General features: G+C 50.1%; 1 long non-coding RNA gene across 1 annotated transcript; it reads right to left on the bottom strand.

The window, feature by feature from the left end:
- On the bottom strand, window positions 1-24,875 carry LOC136295363 (uncharacterized). Its single transcript, XR_010722649.1, has 3 exons — window positions 24,685-24,875; window positions 1,139-1,320; window positions 1-486 (listed from the first exon to the last, which is right to left on the bottom strand). It is a non-coding gene; the product is annotated as an uncharacterized lncRNA (long non-coding RNA).
- Between the last annotated feature and the right edge of the window lie 579 nt (window positions 24,876-25,454).

The following is a 25,454-nucleotide window of genomic DNA, read 5'->3' as shown; positions in this document are numbered from 1 at the left end:
CAGGACACAAGGACAAGAGGCAATGAGCACAAACTGATGCCCAGGAAGCTCCAGATGAAGAGGAGGAAGAACTTTTCCTGTGCGATGCCTGAGCACTGAACAGATTGTCCAGAGAGAGTGGGGGGTCTCCCCCACTGAGGATATTCCAGGACCACAGCACCCACTGTGGTCCCTTCCAGCCCCATCCATTCTGGGATTCTCTGACATCCAACACATTCATTTTAGCTGGAGACTTAAGGGACCTCAGGGCTAGGGAAGACCACGGAAATTATGGATTTTGATGCACTGGGAACACAAGATTGATACTCTTTCCCATTGGGTTGGAGCAGATCTTCCAGAAAAATCATCCAGCTTTGCCAAGGCTTCGCTGTCTGTGTTGGGAAATGATCCAAGGTTTTACAGAAAAAGTCCATGAGGGAAGTTCCTCCTGGAGAAGCACATACAAAGGTACCGCCCCTGGCTGAGAAGGCCTCCTCAGTGCCACACCTGGAAGAGAACAACAGGAGAAGAACTTTTACCAAGTTTCCTTTAACTTCTCACCAAGTATCAGAGGGATACTGGAGGGAAGACTCCCTGCTCTCCTATCATCCTCCAGGAGAACCTGGGGTGTTGTTTCTGGATTTTCTGTTGGTTCTTTGAACCTTAGACTCATCAGACCTTTGTTCTCAGAAGAAAACCCACCGTCTCTCCTGCTTATAGACTCCAATCCGTCTTACCCATGCATGGCTCTGAAACATGGAAATTTTCCCATTTCTCTAGCATTGTCCTGACCAGTTGCATCCCATCCTCTTCTCCCTCCTTCCCCACTGTTGATGAGCCCCTCGGCCTCTCCTCGGCCAAACCCACAGGTGCTTAATTGAAAAAAATTACAACCCAACACTGTTCCTTATAGTAAAGCAGCTTTCCATGTAGGCATTAAATATCAATTACACAAGAAGCCATGCAGTGCTTTAATTACACTCATGAAAAATCATCCCATTAATCAAGTTTCTAATCAGCTAATTTCTCATAAAAAGGTAGAAACTGTTATTTTATCGATTAACTCTTAACAGTCACCCAGATGAATCAATTCTATGGGGGTTTTTTGGATATATCCCATATTACAGCAGGAAAAATTCTCCCTTTATCAGGGACTTGCCTGAGTGTGAAATGAGTTCCTTGCTTCTTGTTTCTGGCAGTGCTGTGCTTCCCTCTGGGGCTTATGGTTGGAATGTGGGCTCCCTGCTCCTGCTCCCAGCATCCAACACCTCCATGGAAAGGGCACTGTCATCTTTCAGAGCTCTGATTTGGGAGACTGGGTCCACTCTAGATCAAAAAGACCTGCAAAAATAGAGGGTGATACAAGAAGAAGCTTTGCCTTTTGAGGGGAGAGGAAAAGAGCTTGTCCCACTTAGTCCAGCAAAACAACAGCCAAGAAGGGACATGGCTGGGGTCTGGGAATACATGGAGGGCTGGAGAAGGAAGAAGGGAGGGAGGAAAATATGGGGGAAAGGAGCCATTCCAGTCGACGAACAAAGCAGCTGGGAATTAATATAAGCTGGAGTTTAGAAACACATGCTGAGACTTTCTAACAGGCTTCTCTTGGGAGTTGCTGGGCAAAATCTAAAAAAGGGTTTTTGCATAACTCGGGTTCCTGCAAGGCATTTGCAATGGTTGGGAAGGAGCATCAGGCTCCACGGAGCCTGTCCTGTCTTCACAGAGGGTTTTCTGGGATCCACAGCCAGCCCAGACAAGAAGCCACTTGATTAATTATTGCCTCTGCTGACTTCTCCCACCTACTGCTCCGTTCAACCCCAATTATTCAGGATCAGCTCCTAACAATCTATTGAAGAGGTACAGCTTTTCATTTGCATAAGCAGTTTCAGCCAACACAGTCTGTTGAGACAGAAAATATACACTGAATATTTAGCAAGTCTGATGGCATTTCAAGAGCATGTGACGGCACACAATTGATGACATCATGCATTTCTTCAGTTTCCTGAAGCTGAAGTCTAATGTGGCCCACAACTTCACCCAAAACTGATTGGCTCAGGGTTAAAAAAAAATAATTAAAAGAAGGAAATTTATGCAGAGTGTTTTTACAGAGTGTTTCTAGATTTAGATGCAACTCCCAGAGAACACCATCCAGCAATATCAAATTTTATACAGAACTGCAAAATTAGATGCAAAGCGCTGGAGTAGGAATAGAGATTAGAGACAAGTATTTTTCTCCTTCTCCTGGGTGAGGTGCAATGAGCTGCTCTGTTGAGGTCCCAGGAGGGTCTGAGCCACAAACCCACTGTCAGTCCATATCATCCCCAGCCTGTCATTCCAGCCTGGCAGGTGGCTGGGGCCCAGCTGCAGGAGCATGCCCAGGTTTTGGAGAGACCAGCTCCTTGCTGGGATTGGCTCCTGAGCACTAATGAGCAGAGACGTTCCCAGAGCAAATTTTTTTTTTTTCCTGTTGTGACGTCTCCTCTAATATCTGAATATCCCTCACCTCGGGTGGATCAGTATCAATGCAAAAGTCTCCATGTGCCCTTTCCCCTGTCCCAGGGCTCCTTTCCTGGCTCTGTTCCATACATTCTACAGCACTTGGAGCAATCACCAGTCCATTAAAGGATGCTCCACCGGGGCATGGCTGGTGTCTAGGAAGGGCAGCCAGCACCACACATCTGGCTGAGTGTCACATGGCCTTATACAATCACAATCCCTTTTCAGCTCCCAAATCATGGAATTTGATAATGGCTTAGGTTGGAAGGGACCTTAAGGACCTTCAACTATCCTAGGTTGTTTCACACCACATCCAACCTGGCCTTGGACACTTCCAGGGATCCAGGGGCAGCCACAGCTTCTCTGGGCACCCTGTGCCAGGGCCTCCCCACCCTCACAGGGTTCCTTGTCAATATCCCACCCAAACGTGCCCTATTCCAGCATTAAGCCATCCCTCCTTGATCTGTCACTTCACATCCTTGCAAGAAGTCCCTCTCCAGCTCTCTTGGACAAATCTCCCAATGCTATTCATTTCTCCCATGTATTTGGTACTGCAGTAACACCATGTATGACCCCAGCACTAGCATGAACACCCCAGGAAGTTGCAGACACATAAATTCCCGTTTCCCTCCGTTCCATAGGGAATTCCCTCTCTCCTGCTCTGGCTCCCATCCAACAGCCACGGAAGAAGCATTTAAAGCATGAGCAGCACAGAGCAGTGATAGTTCAGGACAGCCCAGCAGCTGGGTTAGCAGCTGGGATGGAGAACTGCCCGTGGAAAGGGTGCAGGATGCAAACACCCTCTGCTGTGGGAGGGACACAGCCTCACACCCCTCCCAGCTGCTCTGAGATGATGTAAGATGTGTCTGACAAGTCTCGTGCATAAAGTGGCACCTGCAGTGAATGGTCACATCCAGCAGGCCAGTGGAAATCCAGCTGGAAAAGCACTGACACCTGGAGTGGCCTTGCTGGCAGCTTACTCCAGCTATACCTTCTCAGGCACTGTGTGAGGGGTGCTGGGCACTGATGAGCTCTGCTTGGGGTAAAATAGAGATCAACAGCAGGCTGAGAAATACAACAAATCCCTTGAGGGAGCCTCCAGCATCCCAGGCTGTTCCTGATACCCTCAGATCCCCCCTCTTGCCTGTGTAGTTGGGTCAGAAAAAAGTTTTGTTCCTTGTTGTGTGAACGAATGCCACCAGAAGTCTTGTCTGCATTGAAAAAAGCATCTCCACACCTCTACATGCCCAGGATGACAGCCCTGGCCGCTGATTTTAACTGTTATGAGCCAGGAAATCTTTCCAATACCTGTTGGCTCTGGGGGGAAAAGGACCATAAATCTACACCTGATCGCTCCAAAGCCTTGTCATGCATCCCCCACACACACACACACACTCTCCCACCTTGTGCTCCCGACATCTTTCAATACCACAGCACTGGAAAGAAAACCACAAAACCATCCCAGAGAAATCTTCCCCCAAAGAGTGCAGTCGTGAAGGAAATAAGGGTCTGTGAAGGATAATAAATGGCCCCCCTGCGCCGTTCCCACTGCCCGCCCTCCCTCGGGAAACCTTGTCCAGCCTCGGGAAGGCTTTCACTTGTGTGGCCCGGGACAGCATCCCGCAGCAGGGAATTAAAGGAGGGGGCAGGCCCGCCGGCTGGAGCTGGGGCGGACAATAGGCAGCGGGAGGGAAGAGAAGGGAAGGGAAGGGGCAGGAATGCCGCACGCTTTGCCAGGCATCGCTCCGGGCGGGATAAAGGCACGGGAACGAGCCGGCTCAAAGCGTCAGCGCAGCCGGAGCCGCTTGATTTATTCTCCGCCTCTGCAATTATTTATTCAGGAATTAAACAGTAAGAGGAGCGAGGCCGGACGCCCGCTCAGAGGTGGCATTTGTGGGAGGAAGGAAGGGACAACGACCCCACCCAGGGACGGCGGCCTGACACTTCTCCTTCCCCAGCCGCGATCATAACCTCTGATTTAATTATCTTAATGGGAACGGGGCGGGGGGAAGGAGGGAAGGCAGAAGAGAGGAGCAGACACTTCATCTCAGGCAAAGGCTTCTCCTGATACCCAGCAGCGGTCTCAGGCTCACTGTGCGTGCTCCCTGGACATCCCCTTGTCCCACATCCCTTGGGAAAAAGCCACAGACTTACAGTCCCGCTATTCTTCTCCTGTCAGCACAAAGACTGCTCCGTGGAACACTGCCCACAGGGCTGACAGGGGGATGCTCCTCTCCTTATGCCCTTCCCGGGGATGTTCCCCAGCCACATCCAGCCCTGCCAGCCAGGAGACCCCAGCTGGGGATACTCTGACCAGCAAGGACAGGCTTTTGTGCCAGGGAAGGAGTGAAAACTCCCAGGGAAACAAAGAGAGAACAATTAAATGAAACAGCTCGCTACCACGCGATCAATGCCATTGAATAAGAGATTTTCAGGCCAAGCTTTGTGGGTCTCGGAGACAGCCTGAACAAGTGAGGAAGAATTTGGACAAATGATCAGTACCAATGAACCCAAGCACAGCTTCCCAAGTGCCAGGTTTAGCTCTGGGCTCTGAAGACAGCACGCTTTGGGGAGGAGTATTTGCCTGCTGGCTCTTTGCCGCTCAGGAATCTCATTTTCCAGGATGTCAACAAGGCCAGGAGGGCCAGAACTGTACATTTGCCTTTTAGTGACAGCTGAAGTACACGAAATCTGGCTCTGGGGCTCTTGGAAAGCGCAATAAATACCGTTAAGACTTGCAATAAAACTGCTCTGCTTGGCAACAGCAGGCTTTTCTTATCCACCGTTCCTTCCGTGCTCCTTCGTCTTGGCTCACCAGGAGCCAGGGTTTGGAGCCCAGCCTTCCCCACAGCACCTCACAAGTGAGCAAATCAGCTCGCTGCCCTGGGAGAAGGAGAGAACGAGGTTCAACTGAGCCCCGGGCAGCCTGACCGTGGCATTCCCCTGGCATGGAGCAGAGGAGCCCCTCTCTGCAAGGTCTCCCCAACCCTCTGGCACCGCACTGCTGAGAAGGGGCTTCGTCCCAAACTTGTGTGATCCCAAGCCCAGCAGGCACTAGCCTGGCTCTGTGCTGTTGTACAAATGGGCCTGTCAATCATAAGTGGATTTTGTCTTCTCAGAGCGGGGGAATAAAGAGGTGAAAGAGACCTTGTGGGTCAGCAATCCCCGCAAGGGACACCTACTGCAACTCCATAGGGATCCTAAACAAATGCCACCCCAGAACCACCTGGAACAGCTCAGAGGACAGACTCTTGCAATTCCCAGTGGCAGGGAGGAGGCTGACCCATCCCAGCACCAACAGGGCAGTTAAACCACCATGTTCTCCTACTCTTGTCAGTGCTGCCCCAGGCTAAGCAGCTCCCCCAGCTCTGGCCATTCCAGAGCATGGGATTTAAATATTCAACATGTTTAAATATTACATGGGGGAAACTAATAATAAATAGAACAGAAAATAATATTTACTCCTAAGTGGGGACATCACTCACAGAAACAAAAGAGGCAAGAGGAGCCTGCCCCCAGGGCTGCATAATGTCACAGCCTCACCTCCACTTTGTCACCACAGAGTCCTTCACAGAACTTATCAGTGACTGAAACCAAGAAACACGGCAGGTGATGAGAGAAGGGTTCGCTCTCCAAGACCTCAGCAATGTGCAAACCCACACTGGCAAGCCCAAAAACTCCTTCGCCCAAAACTGCACCCCAAACCTGGTCCTTGTGCAAAGAGGAACCAGGCAAGATGGGTTCCCCAAGCTCTCCACCCACACAAAACCAATCCATACCAGCTAGAGGAGCAGGAGATGTCTTTCCATGTCCTTAGGATGGCACGAAATGTCTCTGAATCACCCTGAGTCATTCCTGAAAGTTATTAACATGTCCTCTTCCTGCTCCTCTGGAAGCTGCACTCCCAACATCTGCCATGGTGCCATGGCTGAAGAGGACAAGGAGAACACATCACTCCTGAGGCTCAGACAGTGTCACATACACACAGAGGGAAATGCAGCTTTCAGCCCACCTTTGAAGCCCAGCAGAGGTGGGAGCAGGCAGCCCTGCCTTTCCTAGAAGGATCTCTCTCCAAAGCTCCTGCAAAAGGAGCTCCTGCACACTTCAGTGACAGCATAATTGTACATTATCTCCTACAATTTCACTCAGCCGATTTAGGGGACAATACAAGGAGCAGAGAGACTGTAATATTCATATTGACATTCCCCCAAAAAGCCGCCTTTCCTGGTAAAGCCCTTGTCTTATGAATATGGAAAGCTGCCTGGAGGCTTTGCTTAAACGCAGTGTGTTGGTGTTTAATCAGAGGAGGTGGAGCGGGAGCAGCTCCTGCACAACAACAGCCCAGCACTTTTTAGGATGTGCAAGACATTCTCCATTTTCATGGACAATTCTGTTTACAATCCCTCCTTTAAAACAGCTTATAAAAGATTCACTCTGCCTCAGTGTTTGAAACAAGAGTTAGTCAGAGAACAGGATTCCGTCTGCTATTCCTTCCCCTTGGGAATTTCTAATGAAAACCATTTTTTTGTCTCAACTTTTCCATGAGAAACAAAAAGAAAATTTTTTTTTCTTCCTTGGTAAAAAAGATTTAAACACTTCAGCCATAGCCCAATATTCCATGAATTGGAATGACTGCCAGAGTGTCTATGGAGAAGAGGAAGCAAGGGAAGACTTGCAAGGGAAGAGCTGAAGAAGGGAAGCACGGTGTTTATGGACTGAGTGACCACCAAAAGTGAGCCAAGTTTTTGTTGGAAATACAGTTTCTATGATTTTCAGCAAGGATAAGGATTCCAAAAGCTGTCTGTGTCTTTAGGTGCACATCTCCCAGGAGCAAAGAAACTGGATCTCCTGAGGGCACCTTCCACTAAGTTGACTTGGAGGACAAGTAAAGGCTTGGGCCAAACAGCAAAAAAGAACATTCCTTTTTCCTTTTCCCCTCCTCAAGGGTGAAATCCATGGAATCTTGCTGGATTTTTGTTCAAGATTTCAGCTGAGTCACGACTCCCCCCATGTGGTTTTTCTCCACAGTCCATGGATCTGTCTCCACACCCTTGATGGACACCCAGCCCTTTCGCTGCTGGATCCCATCCTGTCAGCCACAAGGAGGATATTCCTCCTGGCTCCCTCACTTCCCCCTCTGGATGCAGATCCTGGCAATCGATTGTTTCCCTTCAGTGCTGCTGCAGAGAAAGAAGCGTCTGATTCTGACAGATTTATATTTAAACTCACTTTATTTCATTTTTTTTTATTATTTACTTAAGGATTTCTGTTTACCTTCTGGGTAGAACTCTAAGTTCACCTACAGAAGCAACCACTGAACCATGGAAAACAACAAAAAAGCAAAGGATGTACTTTTAAAAAATCCATAGTATCTGTAATATCTCAATTAAGGGAGCATATGTATTGAAGCCTGAAGTATCTTGATAATCTGAACCATCAATTCTGACAGCAGAAGGTGCCACTACCGGAGCTGGGAAAAAAATCTTTGCCTTTCAGCTCACGAGCTGGCAATCTCTCTCACCCTGAGAAGACAAAAATAATAACTACATAAAAATATTATTTTAAGTCCTGTTAAATTCCACATTTTTGGTTTGACATTTTACCTTTCGGTTTCCTACTGGTAAAACTGTTTTTTTCCTGGTCCCATGAGCATTCTGATTTGTCAATACTGCTGGAAGGGTTTAAAAGAAAAGATTTTTCCACTTCCCTGAGCTGGCCAGTTGTCAGGGATTCAAGGATCTGAAGTATAAAAGGGGTAAGCAAACTTCTGGCCATGGGCCAAATCTCAGAGCATAGGGCAAGAAAATCTGTTCACAGATGACACCAGTGAACTAGAAAACATCTTCAAAGATGGTCAAACACTTCCTCAAAGAGGCTGGGAATGGGAATTCTGGGAAATAGTCGTGGTTCAGGGAGCATTTTGCTGTCAGGTGCTCTTTCACTCCAGTTCCTCCCTCTGAGGAGCCGCAGAACAGACAGCATTGGTATTTGGAAAGCTTTTTTGGTTCTGCACCCATGAGTCCCTTGGACAATCCCTCCAGAAGCTAAATCCTTCCATTTGATATCCTTCCAGGTCAGCGGCCAATCTGTCACATCCCTGGTGTGACCTGGCTTTTTTGGGAGCCAGGAAGCCACAGGGAAGTGCTGCTCTAATCCCAGCAAAGGGCAGAGTACCAAAGCCCGACCCTCGAGGCAGTGGCTGAAGGGCACAACTCCTTCCTCAGCCACCTCAAGTTTTGTCCCAGTGATTCCAGGCAGGAGAAGGGGTTTTCTTCCTGGGCATGAGAAGAGGTTCAGCAGGATGCAGTGGGCATCTTGCTCATGGCTCCAAAACCAGGACAAAGACAGATCCTCCTGGGAAAGGGCCATGAGTGTCACCAAGAGCATGGAAACACTTCCAGCCTCCTGGCTCCAAAGCTTGGCGAGGCTGCCCAAACCTCCTGGGCCCTGCCAGGTTCCTCACAGCTCTCATCGCCTGCTCCAGCCCCTGACTTCATCCCAGGCAACCACCATTGTCCTATGACTGGGCTGGACCTACAGGGGCCTTTCCCCAGGTCACGCTGGACTACTGCTCTTCCCGAGGAAAAATGAGGGATTTTGCCTCTTTCCATGCTGAGCTGGATATTGGGAGCACCCACTCAAGCGCAAAGCACAAGCTGGGCCTACCCAAGGGCCATATGTCAGGAATGGGAAGGACATTCCAACCCACTCACCATGGAAATTGTCCCTCTCTGCCTCCTGGGCACCAATCACATTCATCCAGCACAGGCCCCAGGCTCCCTGGGACATCAGCTGCCAGCCAAGGACACAGGCTCCACTCATCCTTTGCTCTCCCTGGAGGCGAGCCCAAAGGTTGGAATCAAACAACCACCAGGAATTCACAGCAGATGTTTCTGCCTCTCTGCAGCCTTAATGCAGTGATGGGAAATGTGGACTCTTCCATAGGGAGCAGTAACAGCAGGTGACCCTTGGCATTCCCTATGGGATTCCACTGGGGCCACCAGCACTGCTGGGTGCGCAGCACAGGAGGAGAAGTCCCTCATTCTGTTGGCGTCCAAGGGTGTGAGCGCTTCCAGAGCGGTGCTGAGACCTCTCAGCCCCAGGCAGCTGCCCACCCCTCCACCCCAGTCGCAGGTTTTTCCCAGAGCTGCTCCCAGCAGCTGAGCCTGTCAGAAGCACCTGGCCTCGAGCCACCTGGGTTAGTGCTGCATGCTGGAGGATGAACTCGGGAGCCCCAAGCACAGCTTCATTTTATTGCAATAAAGAGGAATCATGTAATGACAAGGCGAGGGGTGAGCGATGGGGTAATGGGAGAGCTGCCACAGAGCAGAGCCAAAGGACACCAGCTCCTCCTGCTCTTTGCCTTCACCTACTGCCTGGAATTGCCTGTGGAAGGGGCAGACTCGGAGGAGAAAGCTGTCACTGAAGGACTAAATCATGGACAATTTATGCTCGGCCTTTGAGCCCAGCAGCTTCCCCCATCTATGGAATTAATGAGAGCTCCCCTGGCCCTGCCTGCTCCCCACCTGCCCAGCCAGGCTGCACCCCTGCTTTGAAGTCCCCCCACAATCAATACTGCAGTACCAGTGCTTGCTGGAATTGCCACCGAGGAACATTGCCAAGTGCAGGGCATTTGATTTTATTGCAAGGAAAAGTGGTCCTGCCCACACAGACACAGCCCTGCTCCAAGGAGAGGCTTGCAGAGGAATGGGTGAAGCCCTGAGGTTTGCTGGCAGGATGGAGGGGTCCCCCAAGGCAGGTTTGGTTTTACAAGTCCTTGGCCAAGCAGATTTTCATGGTACCACACTCTTGGCCCTATTAAGATCCCAGGCAAGCTCGGCTGACCACTTACCCTAAATTAGGGCCATCTCCTGGCCCTCTCAACAGCAGGGCCCTTTAGCAGAGCTGGCAGTATCCCAGGATGGCACGAAGTACACGCAGAAACACAAGAGTGCTGCCAGACTCCAGCTCCACTCCCTCCAAGATTGTTTTAGCTGGGATGCTCCTTGAACTGGAACCACAGAAATAATTTGCCAGTGAGAAACCCAGACCTTCGGGTGCAATCCAGGTATCCATCCTAATTCAATTTTCCCGAAGAAGCAGAGTGTACCAGGACAATCAGAAAAGCAATCTGTAGTTCTCCTCAGATGCCTCACAGCAGCCCTTACGGAAGAACCAGAAATGAGATGTCCTCCCCCACATCAAAATGAGATTTTAGCAAAGCCCACCTCCACAACAGATTAATAAATATGGAGACAGTTTGTGCCAAAAAAATTCAGATCCAAATTCCCTTAGAAATGGAGGAGAAGGGGATGAGAACCCACTTGGTAACCTCTGTGACTGATACCAGTCCCTACAAACAGCCAAGGGCATCAAACTTCAAAGGGGTTGAGAAAGGATTTGACCTTCTTGTTGCTGTCATTTTTGTGCACTTTGGATTTCAGTCCCAGTGAGGCGCCCACGGTGCCCAGCTGGCTGAACAGGAAGCTGATAAGCTCAGGGTATCACTAGTTTAGTGTGATAATCACAGTAGGCCTAGCCTAGCGAGGAGAAGGACCAGAGGGAAACCAGCATCATCCCCCACGGACCCCATGATGGAGCCCCCTCCTCTTGCCTGTAGTGCTCCCTTCTAAATGGGATAACGGCACTGCCTGGTTCCGTGGACCCTGGGAGCAAGGGGAAACACACTCAGCTGCTCAGGCGCTGTGCTCACAGGAGCCAGGCAGGCCTTTCACCCAAGCAGCACATTAAATATAAAAGAGAAGTCGCCATGGATGTTAATGTATGGCATCAGGATTTATTCCCCCCTCCTGTTCTCAACACCACGTGACAACATTAATTAAATGTGTTTCTGACCCTGCTGCGCTTCTTTAAATATTTGCCATTCTCCACAAGCAGTGTTTGGTTAATGAAATGAAATTAATGAGCTCATTAGATTGTGCAGTAATCTTTCAGAAGCAAGCCCAGCGCTCGGAATTGCTGCTCCCTTTCTCCGCTCTCGCGCTTTAACTTGGCGCATTCAGCTCCACAAGCAACGGCTGAACGGGGCAGTAATCAATTAACAGGGCAGCAGCCACAGGAAGGGGAAGGAGGGGACACCAAGGCCAACGAGAGGCAGCTGGGTGACTTTCCCACGGGAGCTGATCCCGCGGTTCCGGGCGGTCCCTGGCACACATAGCTCCGTTTGGCGGGTGCTTCTCCAAGGTGAGGATCAGCTACAGGAGCCTGATGTGGCAGCAGCCGAATCCATGGCTACAACCACTCCGATTTGTATGGCAAAGCCAACAAGCCTTGGGAAAGAAGAGATGGGCTTAAAGACTCCCAGACACGCCTCTAACAGCAGCCCTGGCTCTGGCCGAGACACAACAAGGGCCGCACTGCAAACTGGCCAAGGCCACAGGGTTGTCCCTAAACCTCTCCCTGGAGCAAGGAAAGCCCATGGGGTCCATGCCCCTCCACCAGGCGACTCCCCACACTCTCTTTGAGGATTACTCACCCTGATTCCCCCCATGCTGATCCAAACAACCCTCTGGCACCCAACCTTTCCCACATTTCCCCCCAGTTCAGAGCAGAATCCGCATCCTGGTGTCCACCACTGCAGTACAGCCCCAGAAGCAGCAAGGGAGGCTCTTTGCCTTTGGGCTGCACCAACTCACCAAGCCAGCATGATTCCCACCTTTTTCTTTTTGAGCAGGGAGGATTCTCCCCAGAGCAGTGCTCTGTTTTCCTATTGTCTTGTGAAGCTTCGTCAAAGAATTAACTCAGATCAAAGAGTCTCCAGAGCAGCACGAAATCCCCCAATGGGCAGGGAAAGGAGGAGGGCGGTGGACAATAAGACAAAAAACGCTCCAGTAAATCTCTTTCCAAGAAATGGGGGTAGTTTCTGCATGCACATAAACCCCACAGCTCAGAGCCTGTGTTAGCTATGGTGACTCCCATGAGCTCCAGAGGAATTCCGGGTAGGAAATGTATGCAAATCGAATTCTCACCATGGCTGTACTTGCCAACAAACTGGATCACAAAGCTGTATCAGGCTCCCATCCCTGGGCTTTTGTCATTTATTGTTCAGCCCAGAAGTCATGATGGTGAGCCAGGCCCGCCAGGATGAAGCAAGAAGGTGATGAGCACAGCCAGGACAGAGCAGGAGAAAAATTTAAACACTGGAAAATCTCCAGATTAAAAAAGGAAATGATACCCCAAGTCCCCACAAAAGCCTTGAGGAAAGCAATGCCCCAACCACTATTGCAGAGCATTAGAAAAGGAAAACATCTTTGTGCTCACAGGCGGCGGGACCAAAGATGGAAAACCCAAACTAACAGTATTCCCATTGCACCAACCTCCTGCACCCAAAAGATGATCTCAGAGGACTCTTGAACTGTCCCTCCTCTGCATCTCACCGGATTATCCCATTTTAGCTTGAGCAATCCAGAATTGTCTCTATCTGCTTGTCCAGGTGGACATCACAAGCCCCAAAATGCCAGACTGAGTTCAAACATCTCAAGGTTAGCCAGGCCTTTCACAACCCTTCACATCCTACCAGCCCATCCAGCAAGGTTTGACTTTCCTCTGCTTTAAGGGATCTGAACACCCCTGCCTTTGGTGACTGATGATTAAACAGGGAGAAAAGCACAGCTATCATTTATCCATGACCTTGGAAGGGCTGCAAATAACACTGGCTGGCTGATGGCAGGTCCCCTGGCCACAGAGTGGAGGAGTGGCTCTCAAGGGCAGCAGGGAGAATAAATCCAGAGGCCAAACTGACAGCTCCCCTGCACTCTGCTGCAGAGAGGAGCTGCACACACCTGGCAGGTGGGAGAGATCACCTGAGGCAGTGGGTGCCACACAAGAGATGATGCACAGAGGATGAGCAGGGGTGGAGAGTTACCACGACTCCTGGACAGCTCTGAAAACAGCAGTGCTGGATCTCCGAGGGGCTTTCCACCAGCAAACTCAGCAGCCAAGATGTGGGGGACTCGAGGAGGGCACACAGGCAGCCATTCATTTCACTGAGGATGGCCTCTGAGATGGTGTTTGCTGGCAACGTGTTACTTCAAAAGGGAAGGTAAGTGAGTCTTTCCACCCCAGGGCAGCACAAACAGCATTTGTCACCACATTCATATCATATCCCTGAGTTTACAGCTGGATGCTGCCTTCCATCTTCCTCCAGAGGCAGCCACAGCACAAAAATCAGGTCCCCATCTGCTAACAGAGCTGATTTTGCTCTTTGCGGGCTGTACAGAATCCATTGACAGGAAGAGCATGGCCATGCACCAGCAGGCTGGTTTGTGCGCCTGGGAGGGTTCAGTGCCAGGAACCCATTTTCCAGAAGCTAACATCACCCCACCGTAGGTTTGGGGTCCCAGCCCATGTTCACAGAGCAGCCTCTTGTCTTCATCCTGGTTTAGCTGTGTAAGCAACACTGCTTCCACAGCCTTGCTTTGTTTCGAGTCGGTGAACAAATCTTCAATCTTGTTTAAAATCAAATCAAAATTCAAATTTTGGCTCCAGTACTGCAGTCTGCTTATGCTTCAGCCTGGCCCCTACAGCCAGAGTGAATTAATGCCCACACCCCTGTGAGTATCTCCTGGCAGGTGACTTTGCCCTTGCCCCTTGACCTTTGTCTTTCCCGCGTGGATGGGGACCTGCAGGGATGCACAGCAGCCCGAGCAGGAGATGCCTTTGTGGCAGCTGGAAACAGAGCCGCAATCCGGGGCGGGTTTGGTACAGATCCTTACAAATGCAACTGCTCCTCCGAAGTGTATTTATATCTTATCTGTGCTGTTTACCCATATGTTCAATAAATCATTATTCATTATCTGATAAGGTGCTTGCAGGAAATTTCTAAGCCAGGCTTACAGTTAGCACCGGGACAGGCTGGGAATACAAATGGAAAAATAAACAGAGCATCTGTCTCCAGCGAGGCTGCAGTGCTGCCAGGGGACTGTGGTGACATTGCCAGCCAGGGGACCAAAGGCTGGGTCACCCGGCCTGCTGGGCTGGGGACAACAGGCCTGTGTTATGTAGAACAGCCTCCTTTTCAGCTAATTACACATCCCAGATCCCTCCCGGTGATAGAATTGACACTACAAAGTGAGCCATGTTTCCTCTCTTCTGCTCCTCATTCATCTCTGCCCTGCCAGGCCCTCACCACAGACAGGCAGAGACAGGAACCCTGCAAAAGCTTCAGCCGAGGAGCAACGAGGGAAAAACTGGGAGTGTAGGTCTGAGACAGCTTGAACAGACAGGAAAACTCCCCTTAGTGCTGTCTGTGGCCCAGGCATAAAAACAGAGGGAAAGTGTTAAAGCAAATCCAGAGCCATCTTTGACCCTGTCCACTCCCTTTGCCTGTTCCAGTAGGAAAAGGAGGCATGGGAAACACCTGGAGATGTTGCTCCATGGCACATCCCAACTCCTGCTCTGTCCCCTCTGATGCTCCAACACCAGGAACCCAAACCTGCTCCATTTAGGCCCAGCAAAGTCTTACCATGGCCTTCAGCACACCCATGGCCTCTCACATGTCACCTAATCCAAGGTTTTGCTGCACGGGGTGGACATTTCCATGTGGAATAGGGGGAGGAAAGTGGAAGGAGAGGGTAGGGAGTCAGGTTCAAGTCATGTGAACACCAGCCCCAGCATGTCTTCAAAACAGGCTACAAGGAAGTGTGACATCCAATTTCTTGGGAAGGGGAGGCAGAACGGTAATTAAATTTCTGATCTTGTTAGCCAATTTCTCCAATCACTGCCCCTGAACTGGAGAAGGGGAAGGGAGAGGGGAGACGTTTGCGTCAGCGACGCTTGTGAGGGAAATTAGGTTTTCACGGATTATTGGGTTAGTTCCACTTCTCCCACTTTTTAATTTATTTGTCTGTATGTGCTGCAGAGCTGAAAGGCCGAGAATTTTTCCCCCCTTTATTTTTAATTAAAATCTGTAGTTTTCAAAGATGAAAACTTTAGAAGGGGGGGAAGACTGCAACAATATAACCATGTCAGCCAAAATCTGCTTCCCTCCCAAATTTTTCTTAAATCCCGCTTCAAAACAAGAGCCTAATAAGATCTCTCACTAGAACTCAAAATAGCCCCTGGATACTTGTATAAAAGAAAAAAAAAACTTGTTAATGAATTTTTTCTATCTGAAAAAAGGACAGAATTCACTTGCTTACCGCTACTTGCAGGTTGAAGTTTGGCCTGTTCTTTTTCTTCTTCTTTTTTTTAATTTTCCCTTAATGCTACAAAAGAAATTCCAGAATTGCTGCCTGTGCAACCCTGGGCCTCTATTATTTCTCAAAAGACAGTAACACTGCCCCTCTTTCCAATTTCTTTAGAAATAGAGGAGAGGACTAAAATGTGCCTATGGGCAGTGTTCAAGTAAATTATCTGTATGATTATTTCCAACTGCCTGCTGAGTGGTTTCCTAGGAACAATGCCAAGGGGCTATTTTGTTTAAGGTTTCTGAATTTGGGATGAAAGAGAAACAGTGCAGTTCACACAGAGCCCAGACTTCCACTTTGATGAAAGGTTTGGAAAGTAGGAATGGCTGCGTGGCTCAGCCTTAGCTGGAGGAGGCTTGCAAAGGTATCTGGGAAGCCAACAAAGGCTGGAAAGAACAATTTCTGGAAAACAAAGTCACACAGCTGCAGCGTGAAAGAGCTGGGAAAAGCTCTGGCCAGCGAATCATTGGATCATTAAGGTTGGAAAAACCTTCAAGATCATCGAATCCAACCTTCAGCCAAATCCCACCATGGCCAAATTTCCAAGTGCCACATCTACTTCATTTCTGAACATCTCCAGGCAGCCTGTTCCAGTGCCTGACCACCCTGTCAGTGAAGAAATTTCCCCCAATATCCAACCTGAACCTCCCATGGTGCAACTTGAGGCCCCTTCCCTTTTTTCCAGTGCTTGCAACCAAGGACCTTGTGTCAATGCCTGGGTGGGATCAGGAACCTGTGGGATTATTTCACACCGCGAGGCAGTGCTGGCCAAGGTCTCTGAGCTGACCCATCCACAGATATTTGGAAAGCAGAATTGGGGTGGTTCTTTCCTCTTTGCCCACTCAGTGTTGTGGATCACATCCACCCACCAGGCTGCCCGTGAGGGAAATCCACACCCTGAAATCTTTACAGACAGAATCACATTCTTTCCTGGGACCTTTTATAGGGAGAGACCCGTGGGTGAGACCCCTCAGGTGGGACAGGAAAGAGCCCAAGCCAAGATCACACAAACCTTCTAGGCAGCTAAGTACGAAAGCCCAGACTAATCCCACCCAGATTCAGCTACACCAAGTCTGGTCCATTTTCCATGGAGAGTGGAGGTGACACCTCCAGGCAGTGGGAGAGCTGGCCAAAGGTAGCTTCTAGAAAGGCTTTAAACAAAGCCAAACACACACAGAAGCAGCACCCTGTCCTTCCTTCCCAATCAGGGTGAAAACTGTGGCTGAAGCCCTGATTGAGATCCTCATCATGGCCAAGCTCCGGGCCATGACCCGCCCTCATCAGGCTTTGCGCTTTGGAAAAAGCTAATTCCGATGGCAGCGAAGAGGAAGGGAATTTACGCTGCTCTGCCGTGACCCAGACTTCACAGCCATTCAAAGTGAGCAGCCACAGCCATTAAAAACTTCACTTCATGCACTGAAGAGGCTCATAAAGAGAGTGTGAATTCACAGAGCACTGGCTCAGAAAGCCCATTCCCTGCCTGTCCCACAGCCTGCCTTTGTCTGAAATACGGAATAAAAGGGAGCTTCATATTTTACTTCAGACTTCTTTCGCTCTCCCCTTGTTTCCTCTGCAGGCTTACTAAAGAGGAAGTGATTTATAAGGGGAGACCAAGGGGAAGTGGTTCTAATTAATTGGCCATAACCATTACAGCTGTACTGGCATCCAGCAAACAGAGGGCAACAGTGCCGAGACAGAGATGCAATACCCTGAAAGATTCCACAATAATCCTGCTCCAAGCCAGAATAGAATTAATTTTTCCCTCATAGTTCTGGTACAGACCCCTTGTCCAAGGCTCCTGGCACCTGAGCTGTCATTTTCCACACAGAGTCAGCAGGAGAGGGGAACTGAAAGGGATCTCCAGCTTGAACCTCTCCATGCAGGCCCTCCTTTCCCTTTCCAGAGAGGGCTCAGAGTTCATTTTCAAGTCAGCTCAAGTTCGGCGTGTAAGGAGAGAGTCTAGCTAAAGAAATCTCAACTCCAAGCCTTGGATGGGAAGCTTTACCAAAAGGCCCCATCAGCCCCTTCCATGTCCCAGGTGGGAGGAGAACAGGGGGCTCCTGGGGCACTGCAGAGCCAGGGGAAACAGAAAGGCTATTTTGTGTCCTGAAAGAAATGTGTTTGTTCTGCTTTCAGCAGCGTTATGGCCAGGAGTACTGGCCCTGGGGGAGCTATACATCACACATTGCAGGTGCCTGGCTTCAGGAGGGGGAAACTCTCCAGCTTTCCTAACTGCGAGTGCCAGAAGTTCTGTATCCAAAGTTCATCCTGACCTCAGAGGGCTGGCCCGCTCCGTGGGAGGAAACAAAGCCTGGGCATAATCGGAACAAGCTCATAATTAAAAGTGCTCTCGCCTTTACGAGCCCCCAGGTCACTGTTTCCATTTTCCCTCATTGCACGGGGAGCAGCACAATGGGAAGGAACAGCCTGGCAGGTGCCAGAGCCTGGTGTTTGCAGGGGGCAGCCCTGCTGTAACCCCGCCAGGTTACCCCTGGGAGTCTGCACAGGCATTTTTATGGGTGGAAGGTGTGGGGAGCAGTTAACCAGGACAGCTTTTAATAGGGAAATCCAGTAATAGCAGGGAAAAGAGTGCAAAATTCAAATAGCACTGGGCATTCCCATTTACCAGAGGCATTGTGTCCTCAGGAAGAAAGCCAGGATCCTCCCAGCTGTCCCACAGGGGCAGTCGCTGTAGCTCAGAGAGTGTGATAAGCCCCAGCTTCTGTAACTAGTTAAAAAAAAAAAAGACACCGATGTTTGCCCAGCACTTTGCTGGGGCTGAGCTCGATTATGCTGTGCCGTGAGAGATTAACACAACCAGATTGCTTTGTGGACTCACTGCTTCCCCATGGCCCCAGGCAGATTTTCCTCTTCATGCTTTGGAAAAGGTCTCAGGACTTGAACTCGCACTCAGCAGGGAGCCTGAGCAGCTCCAGGGGGCTGCTATTTCCTCTCCACCTGGGATCCAGGCAAGCCAGCACCTTTCCCAGGGAGTCTGGCTGATCATCTGCTCCATTCGGGACAAGGACAGCCACAGGCAGGGCTCTGTGTCCCCAGCTCCCAGCGCAGCCTGATGTCTTTGGGAGGTGCTGGGCCATTTTTCCAGGCAAGAGACTTCAGCAAAGCTGGAGCTCCCAAGAAGAACCGCAGATCCCAGCAGCTATAGGGAAGAGAAAGCAATTTCTGAGCCTTCTTGGCAGTTTCTGCTATGCCAGCTGGAAAAAGCAAAAGCCACCCAAAAGAAAAGGCCACCATACCTGGCTGGTGTGGCAGGATGCTTCTGCAGGGAGGCAGGTGCAGCAGGATCTGTGGGGAAGAGGGGAAATGGCTCCAAGTGGAAGAACCCCAGGGAAGTACTGAGGACACTGGCACAACCACCAAAGCCTATGCTGTGCCACCACGAGATTCTAAAACAGCTGAAGGGGGGGGGGGGGGGGGGGAAAACAAAACACCACTAATCACTGCAATTCTTCAGGGCCAGCCCATGTGCCCTTTTGCAGGCAGCTCAGCAAGAACAGTTCCTGGGACACCAGAGTAGCACACAGGGACAGGGGACAAAGAGATGCTCAGGGAAGGGGCAGGATGGAGTTATCCTGGTGTTAAGAAAACAATGTTTTTATTCCAGAACTCAAATTAGACCAAGAACAGTACAAAACAAACTGAAGGACAAGCACTCCTCTAGGGGTGAAACAGCTCCGTATTATCAGCTCAGGATAAGGGACAGAGCCCTTCTCTAGGCAAGAGCAGTGGAATGTGACATTCAGCAGAAGTCAGACAAAACCTGCTGCTTTTGGCTGTAGCAAACAGCCCACACTGCTGGCAGGTGCAGAGGGGAAAGTACTTCACCCCATTTTCCGCAGAAAACTCAAATCCAGCACCTCGGCTGACCCCTCTGGAGAAGTGGGGCTGGCCTGTTACCAAGCTCCAAGTATCCAAGTCATACATCAAGGACCCAGAGGGACGAGGGCTGAGCAGAAATCACAGACACCGTGGCTGGCTGCCCCCTGCCCCTACAGCAGGATGGGCAGTGGCAGCCTCTGGCAGGGACAGTCCCCCCAGCTGGACACCCCTGGCCAGAGGCAAAGGCTGTTTGGCCCTGAGGTCAAAGCTGGCACCACTTTAGAGGCTCAGAGATGTCCAGGGATGGAGGGGACATTCCAGGGAGGAGAAGGGCCAAGGAACGTGTGAGCAGCTGCTCCTGTGTTTGCTCAGCTGCTCCCACGATGCTGCTAAACCACTGATTTAGAAGAGGAGAGGGGAAGACGAGAGGTTTTAGGCTGGGATAGCTATTCCTCGTGTGTCAGACTCCAAGCAGAGGTTTGGAACACTCAGTTCCAAACCTGAGTGCTCCAAACCTTAAGACAGCACCTGGGGAGGATTCATCCCATGCAAGACAAGCTTTGCCAAGATCTTGTTCCTGCTCCTCTAGCAATGCAGTTTACTCACACTGTGAATGTTAGTAAGGAAGGGTGAGTAATCCATGACCAGCAGCAGAGCCAAGGGCATGAAAAATATTCTCTCCTGGGCTGTGAGCAGGTTTTGAACCCACAGCCTTGACCAGAAAATGGTGGCCTTCACTGTTAGTTCCCACCAGTTAGCCCTGCCCTTTGCCAGACTGGAATTTCAAACAAGCAAATCCCAACTCCAGCACACAGGTCTCTCACACAGAGGGCAGGTGGAAACACAGAGCAGTTTCATGCACCCCACCCCTCACTGCAGCTCAGCATACAGGCTCCAGGACACACAACCCTTCCACACAAGGGTCCTCTGGCACAGGGAAACCCCCAGCTGTTCCCAAAGAAAGCAGCTTTGGAAAAGATGGGAAGATTACTGTCCTGCTGGAAAACAGCCTCGAGCTGTGAGGTGGTGGGGTGAGGATGTGTGAAGGCTCCTGTTCCCAGGGCAGTGGGCAAGGTTGGACTATGGACATTCATCCAGCTCTCTCTGCTCACACCAGGCTGCTCTGGAGCATCTACGCAGCACAGTAGGGTCAGCCACAGGTACACACTCTCCTGAGGTGCAACTGCAAGTTATGCAAGGCTCTGCCAGGCCAAAACCGAACCACTGGGGCTCAGACTTCCACCAAAAAAGGGTTCAAGCATGAGACAGCCCTGGGTAACAAAGTCCTTGACCTGCGCATCCCTCACTGCAGCAGAGCCTCTGCTGAACAGCACCACGACTGCTGTCATGGCTTGCATGGCACAAGTACCCTTGAGAAGCCACCCTCGTGGGGAGCAAGGGGCTGGCTTGCATGATAGAAGCAAGAAAAGGGTGTTCACAAGCTCAAGAACAGGCAGCAAATCAGTGACGGACCTCCAGGACCTTGTCCCGAAAGGAATCATCCTCTGCTCCTCTCCATCAGCTCCTGCTGAGTGCTCCCACTGATTGTGCTCCTCAGAGGACCTGGAAGAGTGGCTCAATCAAATCTCACCCAACATCACTTATTTTTCAAAAGATTTTGGATGTATAATCAGATTTTTGCCACACACCCCTCCACACACACTTTTCAAGCATTTTCCCAGATTCCTGGAAGCTTTCACTTTACTACCCCAGCAGAAAGGGGCATTTCCACCTGCCACAAGCCAAGCACAGCCCTGTGCAACCCTCTGTACAGGATTTTGTTGATAGCAAGCAGGGATGGGCAGGATCACCCACTCTGATGCCCATTTATGACTTTCTAAAACATCTTTTCAAGCCCTGCTTGTATCAACCCAACTGTGGTAAAATACACAAGGCACCAGGCAAAATCAAGGGGAAATACATTTGACAGGAATTATCTGGGAAGCCAATGAGTGCACACAGCAGAGGCAGTTTGTCTGAGGAATCTCACACTCCACAGAGACTGGATACTCCAAACATGAATCCCAGAAACAGCTTGTTCCCATCTATAATGAGGAAACGGGATCCACCCTGTTCTCAGATTTCTGTTCCTTGCACTACCACCAGTGCCAGCAGAATTATCCTCCAGCAAAAGCCCATCCTTACCAGACTCTTCTTTCTGCAGCCACTGAGGTGGAGCTAAGAACAGCTCAGCTGGAAGGAACCTACAACCACCACCTCATCCAAGAGGCACCTCAGGGCTGGCCAAAACCTAAAATGTGTTATTAAGGGCATTGCCCCAACGTCCCTGAACCACCGACAGGCTTGGAGCAGTAGGCACCTCTCCAGGAGGCTTCTTCCAAACACAGAAAGGTTGTTCCAGTGCTTGACCACCCATATTCATGTCCCTGAACATCCTTTTCCAACGGTGGGGTCCAGAACTGGGCACAGCACCATAAACACAGAGGGATACTCACCTTTTCTGACCATCTGTGTTTTCCCTGTCCAGGATGTGGTTTGCCCTCATGGCTCCACTGGCTCCTGTGGAGCTGCTGCCACACAGCACCCCCAAACCTTTCCTGCAGGGCTGCTCCCCAGCCATTCCCATCCCAGTTTATTATTAGAACTCTGCCAGTTCTCGTCCCTCACAACAGTCAGCAGCACCTACCAGTTCATTATCATCAGCAAATTCACTCATAGTGCATTCAGCTCCTGTATCCAGATCACTGATAAAAATATTGAACAGAACTGGGCAGGAATGTGAATCCATGCTGTGTGCACCTAATGATTTCATTGTTTTTTAAGTGCCTTTAATAGTGCCCAGTGTGATCCTCTCCATTTTATTTTTCCCAGGCACTGAGCTTAGACTAACAGGGCTGTAGGCTCCTGGATCTTCCCTCATGCCCTCCTTGTAAACTGGAATAATTCTGGCTGGCTTCCAGTCAGCTGGGACCTCCCCAGACTCCCAAGGCCTTTCTGGAGGACATGCTGCAGCTCCTTGAGCACTCTGGGATGAATCCCATCCAGCCAGGTCAATTTATGGATGTACAACTGATCATAACTTGCTGCTGTTCCTCGTTAATCTTCGTGCAGCTCTTGATGGGAGGGGTTGGTTGCTCTGACCTTGCTGAGGGTACTTGCACAGATTCCTCCTCTTCTACCACATCAGGCCCCTGCCCACCTGCTCCAGGAAGAGGATCCCATCTCCCTGTGCACACAGGGGAAGAGGAATTCCCAGCACATGGAATTCCTGTGGTTTGTGTGCTCACAGCTCGGCCCCACTGGCAGGACACCCCTCCCCACCCCACCACGTGCACCACAAACACTGATCCACGCTGCACGTTTTCCTTCCAGTAGAATCTGGAAACTTTCCTAAGCTGACATCAAATAGGCAGCAGAACAGTGTCCCTAAAAAGGTGGGTTAGAGCACTCTTGGCAGACCTGTTTGAAAATAAACCCATGAAATACAGTATGGAACTCGTCCCTGAGGAATCTCCACGGACTACAGCAGTCCCAGCAGGATACAGCCAGAATCGGTGGACACTGAGTGCTGTGAAGAGCAAAGCCCTGATTCTGCAAGGTGTCCTTGGAGCCCCATTATTTGTGATTAATAAGGCATGATGCAAACACTTAGTTAAATCAGATTAGATCAATAGTACACTATGAATCACTTCTATAGGTTTCCTATAATATTTATATAGACTGCAGTTATCAGCAAGAGTCTCCTGTAAAATTGTCTGTGCTGAAATTTATTTGAAAAAGTACCTTTTATACTCTATTAAAACAAAAGCAAACTGACTTTTTTATTCTCTCATAGAGCCGAACTTCCCAGGCAAAAGCTCGGGGAACAGCATGTGGCTTTGCAAAACAAATATTTTGAGACTGCTGCCTGTTTTCTCACCTCCTGGAATGGGAATTCCACCTCCATCCCTGTCCCTCCTCAGCCTCTTACACACATACAGTGAAAAAAAAAAAAAAAGTTTTAGCTATCTCTGCTCACTGTTGGGATTGCACAGGCAGGAGTGTGACAGAGCCAGCAAGGGGTGGGAAAGCCAGCACACTTCCACACTGGTCCAGTGAGGACAAAAAAACACCATGGCAAAGATTTTCATGGGGTTTCAGAAACTCCTTGTGCACTAAATCAAGGCAGCGAATTTACAGCAAATTAATGAAACTAATTTTCTGACTGGAATCATCATCTGTGAATTATTGTGTCTTTACTCATTAAATAAATTATCTGTGTCTTCCAAGACATTAAGAATGCATCATAAATTACAGCCCTTCATAAATAATTTGCTTTTTGCCTGGGTTTAAATATAGAGGGAGAATAAAGCACGGGGAAGGGAGGAATACAAGAGATAAAAAAAGCAAAGAGGCAAAAAAGAAAGCACAAAGAGAAGGGAAGAGAGTGAAACTGAGAACAAAATTAGTGAAGAGAGGAAAAAAAACAGGTGAAAATGGAGACACATGTCCAGCTCAGAAGGGAAGGAAATGAGGAAGGAAAAAAGGAAGTGAGGGATGAAAGAGGACAGACAGGACAAATAGCCCTGCGCAATATTTCAGGTCGGTGTTAATTGCGGCTCGGTGAACGTGGCAGGAAATGAAGCGCCAGTATCCAAAGGCTCTGGTGACTTTTATAAATGATTTCATTCCTGTTGAGCTTGTTCCATGTCAATGAGTACAAACACTCTGTCTGAGAGATCTCTGCAAAGGGACGCCAGCAAGGGAAACACACTTTGTCATGGAGCAGTGACAGCAGTTACTGAGAGGACCCCAGATTTGTAAGTGACAACAAAAGCCATGGCTGACTTGTCAAAGAGGGGCAAAGCAACAGCCCCTGGATTTGTGCTGTGGGATCCTGCTCCAGGCTGGGCCAGAGCTGGATCCCATCCCTGCCCTGCCTCCAGCCTGGCTCAGCTCTAGGAGATGGTGCTGGCAAACACAGCACCTGCACGCAGGTGAAACCTCCTTGGGACACCAAGGTGATTCAGGTGCAGACCTGTGCCATGATCCAGCAGGATTTCTGTCCCGGTATCATCCAGGACACAGGTACCCATCCCTTAATGCCAAAGCCTCGCCAAGGATCACAGAAGAATCTGAGTTGGAATGGACCCACAAGGAGCAGAGTCCAACCCCTTGCCCTGCCCAGGACACTCCAAGAACATTTACAGCTTTTAAGACTCACCAGAAGCTGCCAAAGTACCAGCCAAACCAGTGTCCACAGAGTGGCCAGAACAGGCTCTTTCTCAGTCAGGCCCTTGGCTGCTTCCAGGTTCCCCCTCGGTTCCAGGGCCACCAGGCCAGAGCTGGGCAGCAGCAGTGGCATCCCCTTCCTGCCACATTGCAAGAAATGAACCCAGGCCAGTGAGGAACAGGTTTGGTGTCTGTCTGCTGCACTCGGTGAGAGCCTCTCTGCCTGGAGAGCGATCCCACTGAGTAAGACCCTTGTCCTAAAAAATCAAGAGCTGCAGTTTAGGGAGGTTTCTGATGAGAAGTGGAACGAAGTTAATATTCACTATGCTGGTGAAGAGGCCCATGGGACACAGCACAGCCATGTGACTTCTCACCAGCAGATCTGAGCTCATTTGAGATGACCAGGAGTCATGCAGGAAAACTAGAGGAGCTCCAAGCCAAGTATTTTGCTCCTTGGTGGAACTCCTTAGCTCAGCACCAGAGAACTGCAGCCACAATGACCTTTTTGTGGCCAGCTCAGAGCACAGGCAGACATCTGCCTCCAAAACCTGACGTGGCCATTCCCTTGCTGAGCTGCCCAAGCCAGCTGTGGTTGTCACCCTGGCCTGGTGACACTGAGTCTCCTGTCCTGCATCCTGGGGTTTGGCTGTGTCAGCACCACGGCCAGGCTGGGGACAGGGCAGGGTCACAGCAGCTGGCTCACCCCTGGCTCCCTGCAAGCAGAAGGGTGTTTCTGCAGGAAGCTGGAGGGTGGCCAGTCCT

Source organism: Chamaea fasciata, unplaced genomic scaffold, assembly GCF_029207755.1.
Source record: "Chamaea fasciata isolate MVZ Bird 193981 ecotype frontalis unplaced genomic scaffold, bChaFas1.0.hap1 SCAF_11, whole genome shotgun sequence".
NCBI lineage: Eukaryota > Metazoa > Chordata > Aves > Passeriformes > Sylviidae > Chamaea > Chamaea fasciata.
Note: the sequence above shows the minus strand (reverse complement) of the source record. Positions and strands in the feature narration are given on the sequence as shown.